The following is a 15,144-nucleotide window of genomic DNA, read 5'->3' as shown; positions in this document are numbered from 1 at the left end:
TATTTTTATAGACATGCTGGTTGATTATCCAGCCCTGCGGCAACAACTCATAATGGATGATACTCCTAACATTAGAACTTTTTGGCCACACATTGTATGTAAACAGTACATGATAGACACTTTTAATAGATCCTCCAATGTAATGCACAGCAATCCTTCAATCAAACTAGCCTGCCTGCTGTAGTTTAATACATCAAAAGAGATAGTGAAATTAATGCCAAGTATTCTTTCCATGCAGCTTCTGGTGGGTGGGGATGCTAATGGCACAGGTGAGTATGGCTGTGGTATGTGTTTATGTCTGAGTCCAAATGCAAGGCAGATACAAACTGCTCAACCAACCGTTCAAATGCACTCAGACATGTGAGCAGTGCTCTGTACACTCCCATCATCTGTCTCTGCTGTTGTAGTGTTTTACATACCATTCACATGCGTCATGCTTATACATTGTTTGTGATGTGAGTTGAGCATGGTCACGGTTAGTGAACCTGATAGAAGAACAAGCTGGGCAGGAACTAAATCAATCTTTATTGTTATGTAAAACCTACTACTCTTGGAGGGAAGCATTGCAGAAATGGCAAACGTGGGAAGTTAATGAAGACAGTCATGATAATGACAAGGCTGACCTGAAACTGATGAACTAAACTGGCTCACACCAGTTGCACAAAGAATGCATGCATTAGGGCAGACAACCAAACTGCTGTCTAAAATGCTTATGTGCTAATGTGTGCTATGTCTTACGTACTCAAGGCAGGGAGAGGTGAGATTTACAGTCTTTACTCGCAATATTGCAGTTTGATCATTGCTCTATCACGTTTTTTTGGGTTGACTACAATGTATTATTAGTCAAAAATATTGAAAGACAAAGATATATCTATTATTCTGGCCACTAGTAATGTTCCATTATTGAGAGATTACTGGCACACTACATGGAGTCTGCCATGGCATGTGTGACATGACAGAGTGAAAAGAAGTTCTCCTCCCATTCTGTGTGGAAGTGGTAAGTGTTTGGTTTCTTTGCTCTTCTTTTACACTTTGTTTTAAACCCTTTCTTAAGTTTAGAATACAGTAAAAAAAAATGGAGGCTGTCAACTTAATAATAACAAAGTGTAAATAAAGTTAATAAAAATAATAAAGCAACTACATATCAGGAGGGGAGCATAATGTCAGCTGACATATGACATTTATAAAGTGATGTTTATAAAGTTGGTGACATGTGATCGACCCACACTACACCAAAGTAATGGCCTTGATACAGAACCTTGGAAGATGTTAAAGTCCAAATCCTTACTGCACATGCTCACAAATACAGTGCTGACACAAAGCGTGACTTGTCTACATAAGCTCCCCAGACGTTGTTTGGTTTCACTTGTGTGCATGACAGTAAACAGTGTTTCTTACCCAACATATGATAGAAAAAGTTTATGCTTGTGTTCCACTATGTACGTATTTACCTAACAGCAAGCGATATTGAGACACAAAAACATACACGTTGTATACAGGCACTAGGAAAGTCACAAAATTCCTCTACTGTTAACAGATTACCTCTCTGCACTGTCAATGGAAGGTTTTGGGACCTGTTTTAAGTTTTTAAGTAATCTAATCGTTCAGCAAATACCACAGGCTGTTTCTGAAGGTTGCACATAATAGAAAGTCTTAATATATGTGAATAAGAGCAAACAGACTCAACAAGAGGGTCGATGGAAGTTTGGGATCAAAGCTTTGGGCACAAAAGCAGAGATTTAGCATGTTAGACTGATCGTCACTCTGTCGCAGCCAAGCATTGTCTCTGTGTTGCGCTCTTGAAGTTCTTTGAATTCCTGCTCAGTGTAAAACGCTTATTGTTATCCATAGGTTTTACTGCCACAAACCGCGTTTTCCGACTCTGCCTTTCAGACTACCTTCTATTGAGAGGAAGATTAAGAAAGAAGGGGGGGAAAAAAGATCCGGGAACATCAAATAGACTAACACTGCGGCTTCATGTTTTGCTTTCGCTCGCATAATGTCAACAAACTTGACTGAGTGTAGTGAGTCTAAGCAACTTGCAAACACATATTTTCTATGATTGTTGGACTATGTGTACTGGGTGTGTTTCAGGTGTATTTGCTCAGTATGTTCAGCTTCTACGTGCTCTCAGCTCACCTCTGTTTTAGTCATACAACTTGATGAGTTTGGAAAAAGCCCTGCAGTGATTCATTCCAATATTGAGCTGTCTGATGTTTTTTTTTTTATATATATATATATATATTTTAAATGGCTGCACAGCGGACGAGTGGCTAACACGCAGGCCTCACAGCTTAAAGACCCCAGTTCAATTCTGCCCTCAGCCATCTCTGTGTGGAGTTTGCATGTTCTCCCCATGCATGCATGCATGGGTTTTCTCAGGGGACTTCAGCTCCCTCCCACATTCCAAAAACATGCTAGGTTAATTGGCGACTCCAAATTGTCCATAGGTATGAATGTGAGTGTGAATGGTTGTTTGTCTATATGCGCCCTGTGATTGGCTGGAGACCAGTCCAGGGTGTACCCCGCTTCTCGCCCAAAGTCAGCTGGCATAGGCTCCAGCACCCCTGCAACCCTCGTGAGGATAAGCGGTAGAAAATGAATGAATTAACATATTTTTAATAGTTTCAATATCCAATGCATAATTGTCCCACAACTGTTCCAAAATGTTTGCTTCCATGATGGCATTATTTGGGTGCTGGTGCTAAGCAGGGTACACCTACATAATACAGCAAAGGTCTTCCTACACATTTTGATACATTATATGACATATTACATTTAAAAAAATCTGCAGTTTTATTATGATACAAGCGTTTCTTTACATGAATACATTTTTTTCCCATGCACATTCTACTTAATTAAGGGGATTAGCACAATGGTTATAGGATTAGCCACACCTCCTGGACTGGATTAGAGGTACTACAAATTTTGGTATCAATCTGCTACCAAATAAATACTACTAATATGAATAAAATAATGATAAGTTGCCTAACACTTCCCACAAAATATGGATGTGTCTGCTCCACTACATATCTCCAAACAATATGTTGTGTCAGTGCGAAGACTTGTGTTGTCCTCGCTCGTGCAGAGTGAGAACTCACCATGAAATTCCCAATATGTCCTTTGTGTGTGTGGGTGTGTATGTTTGTAAGTATATGCATGATTACACATTACAAAAGGTGAGCCAAGGGCTGATTATGCTGTCAGCCACTGCTGACTCATACACATCTTCGCCACGGTAATTAAAGGCGATGGGGCATACCTGTATTTTCACACACATAAATACACCAGTAAATACGTGCATTGTGAAGTTACATTTGCTTAAAGCATACAGAGGTATAAAAAAGTGATGCAAAACTATTCTTACATGACATCACATTCACCTGTACGCTGTATCCTTACCTTATGTAGCTCCATTTTCTGTCAAAAGCATAGTTTTATAAAACTATGTTTTTTTTCTGTGTATATTGGTCTATTGTCCACATGTAAACTGAATTTTAGAACCCTAAATCAGTGATAATGTTTTCATGATCTGTAGCTCAGTCAACACCAGTGATGGTCAGGTTCAAGGCCAGTGCAGCACTGACTCCTTTGGAGAGTTTTTTTTTTTTTTTTATCCCCATCAGCGGTGTGATTCATCAAATGTGACTTGATAAGCAATGTAGTTCCGGTTAGTTGGTGGGGCCACTTAAGTAAAGAGCTTGGCATCTCAAAACAATATGCGTTCAAATGAGTAATACATTTAAATCACAAAAATGCCTCCTCAAAAACATTAGACTTTACAATCACTCGGCGATACTTCGCGATACTTCGGCGATACTTTCTGTAATTATTGTGCATGTTCTACATTTGCGGATGAAGACCGAATCTTGTCTTCATCTGCTGTGGAACACATTCACAACATACGTTGTTGCTGCACCCCAGAAAGAAAGTATTTGGGATCTATCAGACTGGAAAAAGTTAGAATGCCATTACTAAAGCTGTGGGACTACAGTGAGCCACAAAAAAACACTTTCTTCACAAAAGGTGAAAACATGGGATAGAAGTGAACCATCCCAGAAGTGGCCGGTCACCCTAAATTATTATTATTATTATTCCAAGAGGTCACAAAAGACTCCGCAACAACATCCAAAGAACTGCAGGCCTCACTTGCCTCAGTTAAGGTCAGTGTTTATGACTCCACCATAAGAAAAACACTGGGCAAAAATGGCTTACTTGGCCAGTTTCAGGACGTCGTAAGGCTCGTCTAAATTTTGCCAGAAAATGTTTGTATGATCCTGTTGACCTTTGGGAGAATACTTTGTGGTCTGACGAGACAAAAGCTGAACTTTTTGGAAGGTGTGTGTCCCAGTAACTCCACATTTCAGAAAAAGAACATCATACCTACAGTAAAATATGGTGGTGGTAGTGTGATGGTCTGGGGCTGTTTTGCTGCTTCAGGACTTGGAAGAGTTGCTTTGATAAATGGAACCATGAGTTCTGCTGTATAGGAGAATGTTGGGCCATCTGTTTGTGACGTCAAGTTGAAACAATCTTGGTTACTGCAGAAGGACAAAGATCCAAAACACACCAGCAAGTCCACCTCTGAATGGCTAAAGACACAAATGGAGCATTTGGGAGTTGCCTAGTCAAAGTCCTGGCTTAAATCCTCTTGAGATGCTGTGGCCTGACCTGACAAAGACGCTTCATGCTGGGAAACCCTCCAATGTGGCTGAATTACAACAATTCTGAAAAGATGAGTGGGCTAAACTTCCTCCACAGTGCTGTCGAGACTCATTGCAAGTTATTGTAGATGCTTGATTGCAGTTGTTGCTCCTAAGGGTGTCCCGGCTAGTTATTAGGTTTAGGGGGCAATCACTTTTTTCACACAGAACATGTAGATTTGGATTTTTTTTCTCCCGTAATAGTAACAATTGACATTTAAAAACTGTATTTTATTTTCATTCGTGCTGACGTTGACTAATATTTACATTTGTTTGATGGTCTGAAACATTTCATTTTCCTTAAAAAGGTTGAGCACTAAAGTCAAAGTTCGACAATTCACTACAATTCACATTATTACTCAGGGAAAACTTAAGATGGGCCAATGTACCAAAATATTCTCAACCAAATATACAATGCCCATATTTTGCATCCCCAGCAAAAGTGCAATCAACTTTTTTCATCTTTTGATTGGTAAGAAATTGTGTTTCATGATTGCTGGGATTATTTTTTCCTTGGATCCAGACGCAAATACAGGAGACAGTCCAAGTGAAATGTAAGCAGCAGTTTCACATTCCTCTGTTTTATTTTCAATGTAAACCAAATCAACCACTCCCCTTGCTAACACCAAACCACCACACTTGATGGTTTCTTTGCGTGCCCTTAAGCCACCATTTGGCACTTTGCTTTGTACTGTATGGAACATTACTGTAGGTCTGAGGAAGAAATGTCGATATTTGACACATGACTGGTTTTCTGTTTGAAAGTAGGAGGCACAGTATAGGAAACTGTACAATAAGGTTCAGTAGTGTGACAACTTGCTCATGAAGTCGATTAGTTTATAGCCTTTTGTAAGGATGGTTCTTGTAAAGCACATCATGATAAAGTAAGTAATTTTATATAATGTACACAAACATTCCTATTTGCATTGTCAGAAGTTCCGTGGCATCCCTGCAAGAGTATTATTTTACTGTACTGGCTCGTAATGCCACACAACGTCTGATAATTATAATGCAGTGTTTTAACCTCAACCCCATACACAGGCAGTGGATTACCAATATTCATTATTAAAACATCATTTCCATTAGTCCAGATAACTGAATCAATACAGAACGGGAATTCACGGTATTGTAAAAATGATTAAATAAACAATCATGCCGCAGTTATATTTGGTCCTGGCAAACATATCCTTCATCACACAGGAATAAAACAATCAGATGATAATATTATCATCTCATTGACCAATCCAGGACATGTTTTGGAGACTTGTATCTGGGTTATATATGATTTTGTGTAACTATGACGACAACTGAGTGTGAGTCCAGAGAAAAACATGGCTGCTAGAAAAAGTACAGCTCGGCAGCCATATAGTACAGTGCCTCACAAAAGTGTTTGCAAATATTTTGGGATAATCTATGGGATATGACTGAGGAAATGACACTTTGATACAATGTAAAGTAATCAGTTTTCCAAAATATTGGAAAATTGAAAAAGAAAATTGTGGACAATGACTATGTCAGATAAGAGGCAATGTGTGCCTGTGTGTAAAAAAAAAAAAATGGAAGGCAAATGTGTCATTATGACACAGCCCCCACAATGTAAAGTGACCCTTTTGAAAAAGATAAACTGACCGCTGTGATGATGCACTCTCATTCCCATGGGAGTGCAGTAGAGTGCTTTATGTAATTCAAAGTGTTTGTGATACGGTCAAATGAATGACATCCCCATCTTTTTTTTATGTAACTGGTGTAATTCATATTACTGTAAGAGCAGTCTGACACGTAACAGACACCTCAGCAGTCATTTAGAAGCCAGATTGTGTAACAGTTGTGTTCAGGAGTAGTCTTTGTGAGTAATGTCTCCTGAGACTGTCTGTCTGTATGTTGTGTAACTGCCACATGTCCCAAGGCCTCTACCTGTGGAATCATTACTTCTATTAGTACCCCTTCTCATGCAAACCCATCAGGCCATCGTAGAAAAGTGCCACTTTATTTACATATGTATAGGAACATGTAATTTAACATTTTCCTAGTGGGGGCTTTTTTAGACTCTACCCTGAAAACCAACCAATATTTTCTGTATAAGTTGCACGAATGATGAAGTCTGTGTGTGTCGTGCCTTTTCTTTGGCTTTTTTGTGGACCTTTCAAACAAAGTGCCAGCCTCAACAAGCAATGTTGAAAGAATAACGTGTAAAAGGCAGACGAATATAATATAGTATACTAGGGATACTCTGCCATTGATTAGTATTGGCCGGTTTCCATAAAAATGTTTTTCAAAGCCAATCGCTGCGTTGTGGCAACATGACAATTCATGTCATAACAACACACACATGACGTGAATGTACATGTGTGCTGTAGGGATGCCAAGAACACGGATTGCCACGAGAATCCACACTAGTCTGTAAAACCTCAATGGTTTTAGTTATACAGCTTGACACAGGCTACCCTAATCGATGCCAGCGTGTTCACTCACTCTAATGATAATTATCCACCGAGCTTCCCGTCTCGTCGGACTCCAAATGTGACTTTTTACCTCATAGACATTTTGTTTTTAAAACAAACAAGCAAGGCTGCATGGTGGTCGAGTGGTTAGCGCCGTTACAGCTAGGAGACGAGGGTTCAATTCCACCCTCGGCCATCTCTGTGTGGAGTTTGCATGTTCTCCCCGTGCATGCGTGGGTTTTCTCCGGGTACTCCGGTTTCCTCCCACATTCCAAAAACATGCTAGGTTAATTGGCGACTCCAAATTGTCCATAGGTATGAATGTGAGTGTGAATGGTTGTTTGTCTATATGTGCCCTGTGATTGGCTGGCGACCACTCCAAGGTGTACCCTGCCTCTTGCCCGAAGACAGCTGGGATAAGCACCCCCCGTGACCCTGGTGAGGATAAGCGGTAGAAAATGAATGAATGAATGATACAGGTATCATGTAACATTTACCGTAGCAACACAAATGCAACCACTCATCTTTGACAAGGTTAAATACATACAGTGATACATGATACATTTTTCAATTGTGTGCTTTCACTCACTCAACACAAATGATTTAAATCAATATACAGTACATTGGGTTTTGTTTAAACTACATTGGATATTCGCAAAAAAAACAACGATAGATGTTGAATATTTGGAATCAACTTTAAAAGCATGTATTAAGAAGATTGTGACATTTGTTCCCAAGAAAGGAATAGTCTTGTCAGAGGTTTAGAACTGGTTTTGGTCTGTGGCAACAGACATGGAACAAGTGACTGTACACTACAATGTTTATTTAACGTCTATTGCTACAAAAGGCATCGGCACAATCAACTTATTCCAGCATTTAGTGGGAGAAATACGTACCACTCTTCGAGGGTGAACAAGACATTCAACCACATGTAATGTAATGTTTGTGTATTTTTCTTCAGGTTCAGTAATGAGAGAATTGCAGCTCTATGTATGAATGTAAACCAGTCTGTCCTTTCAATCTACAGAGTCTATTGTGGAATAAATTAAAACAGACCGTTTTGGAACTCCAAAGAAATACAGCTGGAATAGGTGCAGATTCCGGAAGATCTAGAAGTTTCTGTGTGGGTTTAGTCCGCAGCTCAATACAAAGGGCCATAATAGGTCCCCTTTAAGTATTAAATTCCAGAAAATTCACTTAAAACATGTGAATTCAACTTAAATTCACATGGTGTTTTTTTTTAACGCAACTCCTCATTGCTCATAATAACACAACGTCAGATTCAAATGTTCTGATATTCAAGAAACCAAACATGTGATTTTCAGACATGTGTGTCATCTCTTTACATTTTCAGTTAATTTGTTAATTCACACACAGACATGTAAGATCCTGCCCAATCAGTTATTTTTCTTTCAATAAAATACACTAAATTGGACATAGTTCAGACATGGTGATTAATTATGATTAATTACTTTGAAACCTGGCTGCATGGTGTGCAAGTGGTGCAGCTAGGAGTTTGGGTTCGATTCCCCTCCGTGTGCAGTTTGCATGTGTGTGGGTTTTCTCCGGGTACTCCGGTTTCCTTCCATTCCAAAAACATGCTAGGTTAATTTGAGACTCCAAATTGTCCATAGGTATGAATGTGAGTGTGAATGGTTGTTTGTCTATATGTGCCCTGGGATTGGCTGGCGACCAGTCCAGGGTGTACCCCGCCTCTCGCCCGTAGACAGCTGGGATAGGCTCCAGCGTATCTGTGACCCTCGTGAGGCTAAGCGGTATACAAAAATGAATTAATGAATGAATTACATTGAAACCCATCATATCGCCCAGCTCTAAGAAAACATGACAACGTGGTTAAAGAAAACACTCTGAAAATTCCCTGTATGTTAAGTTGCTGCAAAACACCCAATATTTTTCATTAACGGGCATATCGAGTCTACACTTAAAATAAATATTTTATGTATATTATGTAGTCCTCATTTTTTTTTTTTAATTCATGACTGTTGTTTTGCTATCAGCCTTTCCCTGACATTGACACTCTTCACATTGAACCTGCTGACATACTAAGCTACATAAGGCCAAGCATGTCGTGTTCTCTCATACTATCATTCTGTCTCCGTCATTCCGAAGTTTTCCCACTCCAAAAGCCCACAGACACACCCTGAATCTCAACAATGTAAAACTCCCTGACACAAGAGCAATTCTGATGGCTCACCTGTAGAAAGAGAGAACCGTGAACTTCAGGATCTCAATCAATCACACAACAAGGGAGGGAAATCAGGGCACCAAAACATGCGTACGTCGCCGTTTAACCCACAACTATTTGCGTGACTGGTTAAACAAAGGCTGGAGGGAACACCCAAAGCTTACTGTACGGAGCGTATCTTTAAAGCCATTTACTGTAAGCACGAGAAGGCTGGCCTTACCTGTTGTTGCTGGAAAAATGTGCAAGTGTTTATGTTGAATATCACCTAATACAGTCATGAAAGTGTTTGCGTAGATTTGCATAGAACTGCTTTATTTTACTCTCATGCCACAACACGTAATGGAGACACACAAGCTACAGTAGATGGACTTGGGTATACAAGCTTCATGTCACTCGAACATTTCTTCAATTGTTAGAGAGAACAATGCCATGCATAACAATCACAGGGATGTCTACCACCCGGATTATGTTCTCTATGTTGATGCATGCAAAGTAGAGTCCCTGAAAAACAGGCAGTAGATTAAACACTCTTACAGCGACCCTTGCAAGTAATCCTTGCACGAATGGCACCCAGAATGTTCGTCTCCCAAGACACAGGTTGGGATTAAAGCAGGGAGTTATCGACATGTGCAGCACATTCAAAAAAGCACAATTAACATAGAAAGTGATGCAAGCTGCACTTCTTTGTAAGAGTGCGGACCTGAGTGAGTGCTTCTCCATAAACAAAAGTAAGCAGCGACGGAGAGGGTGATGGGGAACGCTTAAACTCCAACCCATACACACCACGGCTACGTATGTTAAAAGGACAAAGGCTGGAAACTTGCTCTTTGTTGTCACAGCCATCATCCACCCTCCTACCTGGAAAGCATTCTTTTATAGTTAACAATATGAACTTTGCTTTTTTTTTGTCCAAGTGCTTTGATGTGCCTCAACAAAAAAATCATACCGCTATTGTGCTTTTAGTCAATACAACGTTGCTGTTCTATGATCCAAACACCACATCTTGAAGATTCTTTTTTTAAGCTCATTACATTTGAATGAAACAAAATAGTTAAAAGTCAAAAGTTAAAATATAATTTCTGTGTTTCTATATTATGCACTCAAATATCAAGTATTCAACTATGTGTATGTGACTAGTGACTAAAAAAAACTGTATGATAACAGTTCTCATTTACATCCTTCATGTTAAGATTTGAGGTTGAATACTAGCACTTTAGTTTTGTTTTTTTTGATCTTGTACTTGTACTCATCAAGCTCATGTGGCAGTTACATGTAAGAAAATTGTTGATATGTAAGAAAAAAGTTTTCTTGCAGTTGATTTATCAGTTTCTGTAAGTAAATATTTTTTTGTAAATCTAGTCTATGAATCTTAGAATAATAGTATGGGCTAAATCAGGCAAAAAAAAAAAACTTGTGGCCATTTTTTGTACGTGTGTTATATCGCACTCATCACAACACAATATCAGTGAATGTCTGGTTTCCTGTTCTTATTTGTTATACTTCCTGCGTTGTTCTGTTCTGTTGTCGGTCACCTTTACTTTTCTTGATTTCACACACCTGCGGCTCATTTAGCTTTTGGTTATTGAGTTCAGTCATGGGCGTCGGTCCGGTTTTTGGAGCATTTGGCCTGTTTGGATCCCTTTTTTCTGTGATGCATTTCGTATTAAAATCATATTTTTACCTGCACTTGGATTCTGTCTCTGCATTCTGAGGTTATACTTTATGCTATTTTATGGTAATTTGTCATTATATAAAAGGCATCACATCTGAATACAACAGTTATAATTTTAAAAAGAAACTACTAACAGTTGAAGCAAATTTTATTTGACCTTTTGGTGAACTATTCTAAATTATCTGATGAGATAATATCATCATCGTCAAGGCTGCACACACAATGTATTTACGTTCATTGAATGACACACAAATAGTGTTTAGAGGACAAGACATAATTCGTATAATGACAACAAAAAGCTAAATTGTTTGTGTTTTAAAAACAAAATTTCACTTCACGTTTGTAGTTTGAAGACCAGACGCTCTGGCTAGCTAGCTGCCGCCAGTGACAGTTAGGTAAAGTATTTAAACAAAGATGCAAGTAAAGCACAGGTTTGATAAGGGAGTGATCAAACACGCTGGCATCAATTGGCGTAGCCTGTGGCTAGCTATCAAACTGAAACTATTGAGGTTTTACAGCCGAGTTTTGATTCTCACTGCAATACAGGACAAAGTCTTGTCTTATAATGCAATACTGTCAGCACTCCAAGAAACAAGATACCTTCTTGGAAAAGGTCATTTATTTTATTAAAATATTTATTAATCTTTATTAGTCTCCTCAAGGGACTTTTAGGTGTGAGTTGTCAACAAACCTGTCAGTCAAGTCAGAGTAATTGTCAAGTAAACAATCCAATTTGTTGGTGTAATCTGATGCAAACATGGTGTGCAAACAACAGTTACTGCTATGGAGACAGGTCAGCATTACTATGTACAGTAAACTGTATGAGTTCCCTACTGTAGAGCAGTGAAAATTAGATATTGAAATAGTTATTGAAGCGTTTCCAGTGTTATAAGTGAAATAAGAAGACGTCACACAGATTGGATCGGAATGGCCGATACCTGCCTGTATTAACAACTTAACATAACATTGTAATGCACAGAAAAAGATAAATAAACAGTCGTCCATGAGGTCAATTTTGGTCAGCTCGGCGGAAAACTCCCAGTACCAATGGCTGCTCATCGAAGACCTTCTTGACACACACAGAGATGTGCAAGCGTTACATATGAATGATGCAAAAATACTGGAAGAGGCAGACACACAATAGATGCATTTTTCTCACTCAAACAAGCTTAACTTTCTAAACATTTCTATTTTCAAATAAAATTAAACCATTTAACCATTAAGAACAAGCAAAACTTCAATGATCAATGTTCATTATGCAAGACAGTATTCTAGCCAATGGTGTCAGCATCCGATCTATAGTCGAGATCTGTGATCAAGAGGTGCCAAAATAGTCCAAAACTCCTACCAAGTTCTGCTTAACCACGTGCACAATTCTGTTTACCGTTAAACTAGTAGTAATAATATGTATAACGAAGGTCTCAACCTGATTACAATGAAGTCAGAAGTCGCTTTTAACACATCTAACAGAACGTAAAAAGACACTCAGGCCACACGCATTCAAAGAACAGATTGCTTGGATGAACATTCATATTGGGAATGTATTGTAAAAGAAAACACCATAGGAAAGGGAGTCGGGGAAGAACTGATAAAGAGAAAAAACTTTGATAAAGTCTGTTCAGATTTATACTAAAAAAAGAGGGGGTGTAGCCATAACAGAAATGGGCAAAAAAAGAGTCAGATGAAAGTAAGAGATTACGTGTAATTGAGTTAACAGATTGTGCAGCATGGGTCTTTATTTATCAGGTAGAAAAGTGAGCTCCTCCATCTGTTCACGCCTCCTCAGCTTTGTGAGGAGAGCAGGATGTCTTTCATCCAGTTAGTCGGAGGGATCAAAGCTAAAATGCTACTCAGCTGAAACTGACCTCAAATTGCACTGCAGTTCACTCCATAGGTTTCCTTCCCCTCCCTCCATCTCCCCCCCACACCAATGTCGCCCATTGAACACCACCTTCCTGTATTCCACACTACCTAATCAGCAGAGGAAATAGCTTATCATCTCAAAACCATTAATTGTGCTATATTTAAACAGCACGTTAATACCATGGAATAAACGTATGCCACAATATCACATTAATCATTCAGAAGAAGAGATGGGTATTACTCGCACACAAAGGAAAATGATGGGGGCAATACCACACACCAAGTGGAACACCTAGAATTCATTTTGTTCATAATGTCAAAGGTCTGTGATATTACTTATGTCATGCATTGTAATTTCCATTTTTGAAAATAATTAAAGTTGAGTTTTAAGTACCTATAAGTATGTTTTGTTGGGAGTTTTTTATGTTGTTTTACTTTTCTTCAGGAGCAAATAGGGTCTACAAATACATGTAAATTGGATTCTATACTACTATGTATTTTAATATGACATACCAATGCATTTCAGTTATTTGTGAATGTCATTTGTTTTAGTCATTGTTACTGTATAATATGTGACGTAAGAAATATCCAACATTTTTATAACTGAAACATAACCTCAGGTAGTTCTTGATTTGAATGACAATGTTTCCGTTTTAGACCATTTGAGTCAAGAAAGATTTGTTTCTCTTGCTTTCCAAAATGTGAGAAATATGAGTAAAGTTTATCATGGCTGTCAGTTCACAAAATAATAATCTTGGGCGCCCCCTTCTGGGTTGTATGAACTCTGAAAGAAATTCTGTTAGAAAAGCTAAATGTGTTAAGATCCAGTACATGTCTTACAAGAAGTAAAATATAATTAACAGTTTTGGTTCGTGCCCTGTCATTTTTGTCCCTAAGATCTGCATTTTGTTCAATATATTTAAAATCTGTCAAATTGGTATTGCCTCAGTGGAGTCCAAAGTTCTGAGGCCATTTGCAGTTCATTTTTGGCCTATGGCAAAAAAGCAAAACAAAACATTAATTGCTGTCTGCATCACAACATTCATAATTGAGGATGATTATGAAGAAAACGTTGTTTGTTATGTAAAAAAAAAACTGTAGGATATTCAAAAATCCATCCCTCCATCCATCCGTTTTCAATGCTGCATGTCCTCACAGGGCATGGGTTTTCTCCGGGTAATCATCCACGTTAATGCAGGTTCATTGGTGACTCTAAATTGACTCTAAATGAATGTGAGTGTGAATGGTTGTTTGTCTATATGTGCCCTGTGACTGGCTGGCGACCAGTCCAGGGTGTACCCCGCCTCTCGCCCGAAGGCAGCTGGGATAGGCTCCAGCACGCCTGCGACGTCAGTGAGGATAAGCAGTAGAAAATGAATGAATGAATGACTCTGAGAAACATGGCGATTAGCCTACTATGTACTGTAACATTGAATGCACCTTGGTGTGAATGTTATTGGTGGGCAAAGAGAAAGTTCAATCTGAAAGCCGACTTTAGTTTGCGCCCCATCGTTCAACACTTGTAGATTTCTCCATAGGCAAAACATAAAAAAAACGTTTTAACCAACATAATTGGTGACTGTAGCAGATTTATATGTGTCATCAGTGCACACACACACAGATGCTTCTTAGGATATGCCCCAATAATCCAAGCGCAAAAAATATTATTTAGTATGGTCAGATTTTAAAAAAAAATGTCACATTGGCTTTGACAAATAGATAAGCAAGCGACCTCCATCCCTTTATCCCGATTCCCCATGTGCAGTGCATATTTGTGGAAATCATTCTGGTTCAGCTATATTTTGCCACCCTTGTGGATTCTTCACAGGCTTTTCCCACAGTGAAGAGGGCCTGTGCCTCTTGATACACAGTAGCCTGTTGTCTGGCCAGGGAGGGGGGAAAGGAATGGTGTTATGAGAGGCCATAGAACATGCTATCTTAACCAGGGTGGTAAAAGCCTGAACATTTCAAAAAACACCCATTTCTATCCTTTCACTTCCATCCCTTTTTCAGAGAAGAGTTCTCTGTCCTGTCACAATAGTATCGACAAGCATGTCACCAAAATTAAACAACTTATACTTATTACTAAATTACTTAATTAAGCTGATATGTAAGTTACACACTCCTGCCCCAATTCAGTTACAGGAAATTAACTTTGGTTTGTATGTTTTTAAAAGAAGTTTTAAAATAAGCAACTTCTCTCACGTTTATTTTTTTCTGTCCTGTTGTGATATAATGAGGAACCTGACTTCAAGGTAG

At 38.8% G+C, this 15,144-nt stretch overlaps 1 protein-coding gene across 1 annotated transcript in view; it reads left to right on the top strand.

The window, feature by feature from the left end:
- exoc2 (exocyst complex component 2) overlaps positions 1-15,144 on the top strand; it is a 44,929-nt gene that overhangs the window by 488 nt on the left and 29,297 nt on the right. The gene's annotated exons all lie outside the window — the stretch shown is intronic.

Source organism: Doryrhamphus excisus, linkage group LG4 (genome assembly GCF_037039965.1).
Source record: "Doryrhamphus excisus strain RoL-2023G ecotype Guam linkage group LG4, RoL_Dexc_Guam_v1.1, whole genome shotgun sequence".
Lineage (NCBI taxonomy): Eukaryota > Metazoa > Chordata > Actinopteri > Syngnathiformes > Syngnathidae > Doryrhamphus > Doryrhamphus excisus.
This window is presented reverse-complemented; position numbering and strand designations above follow the sequence as displayed.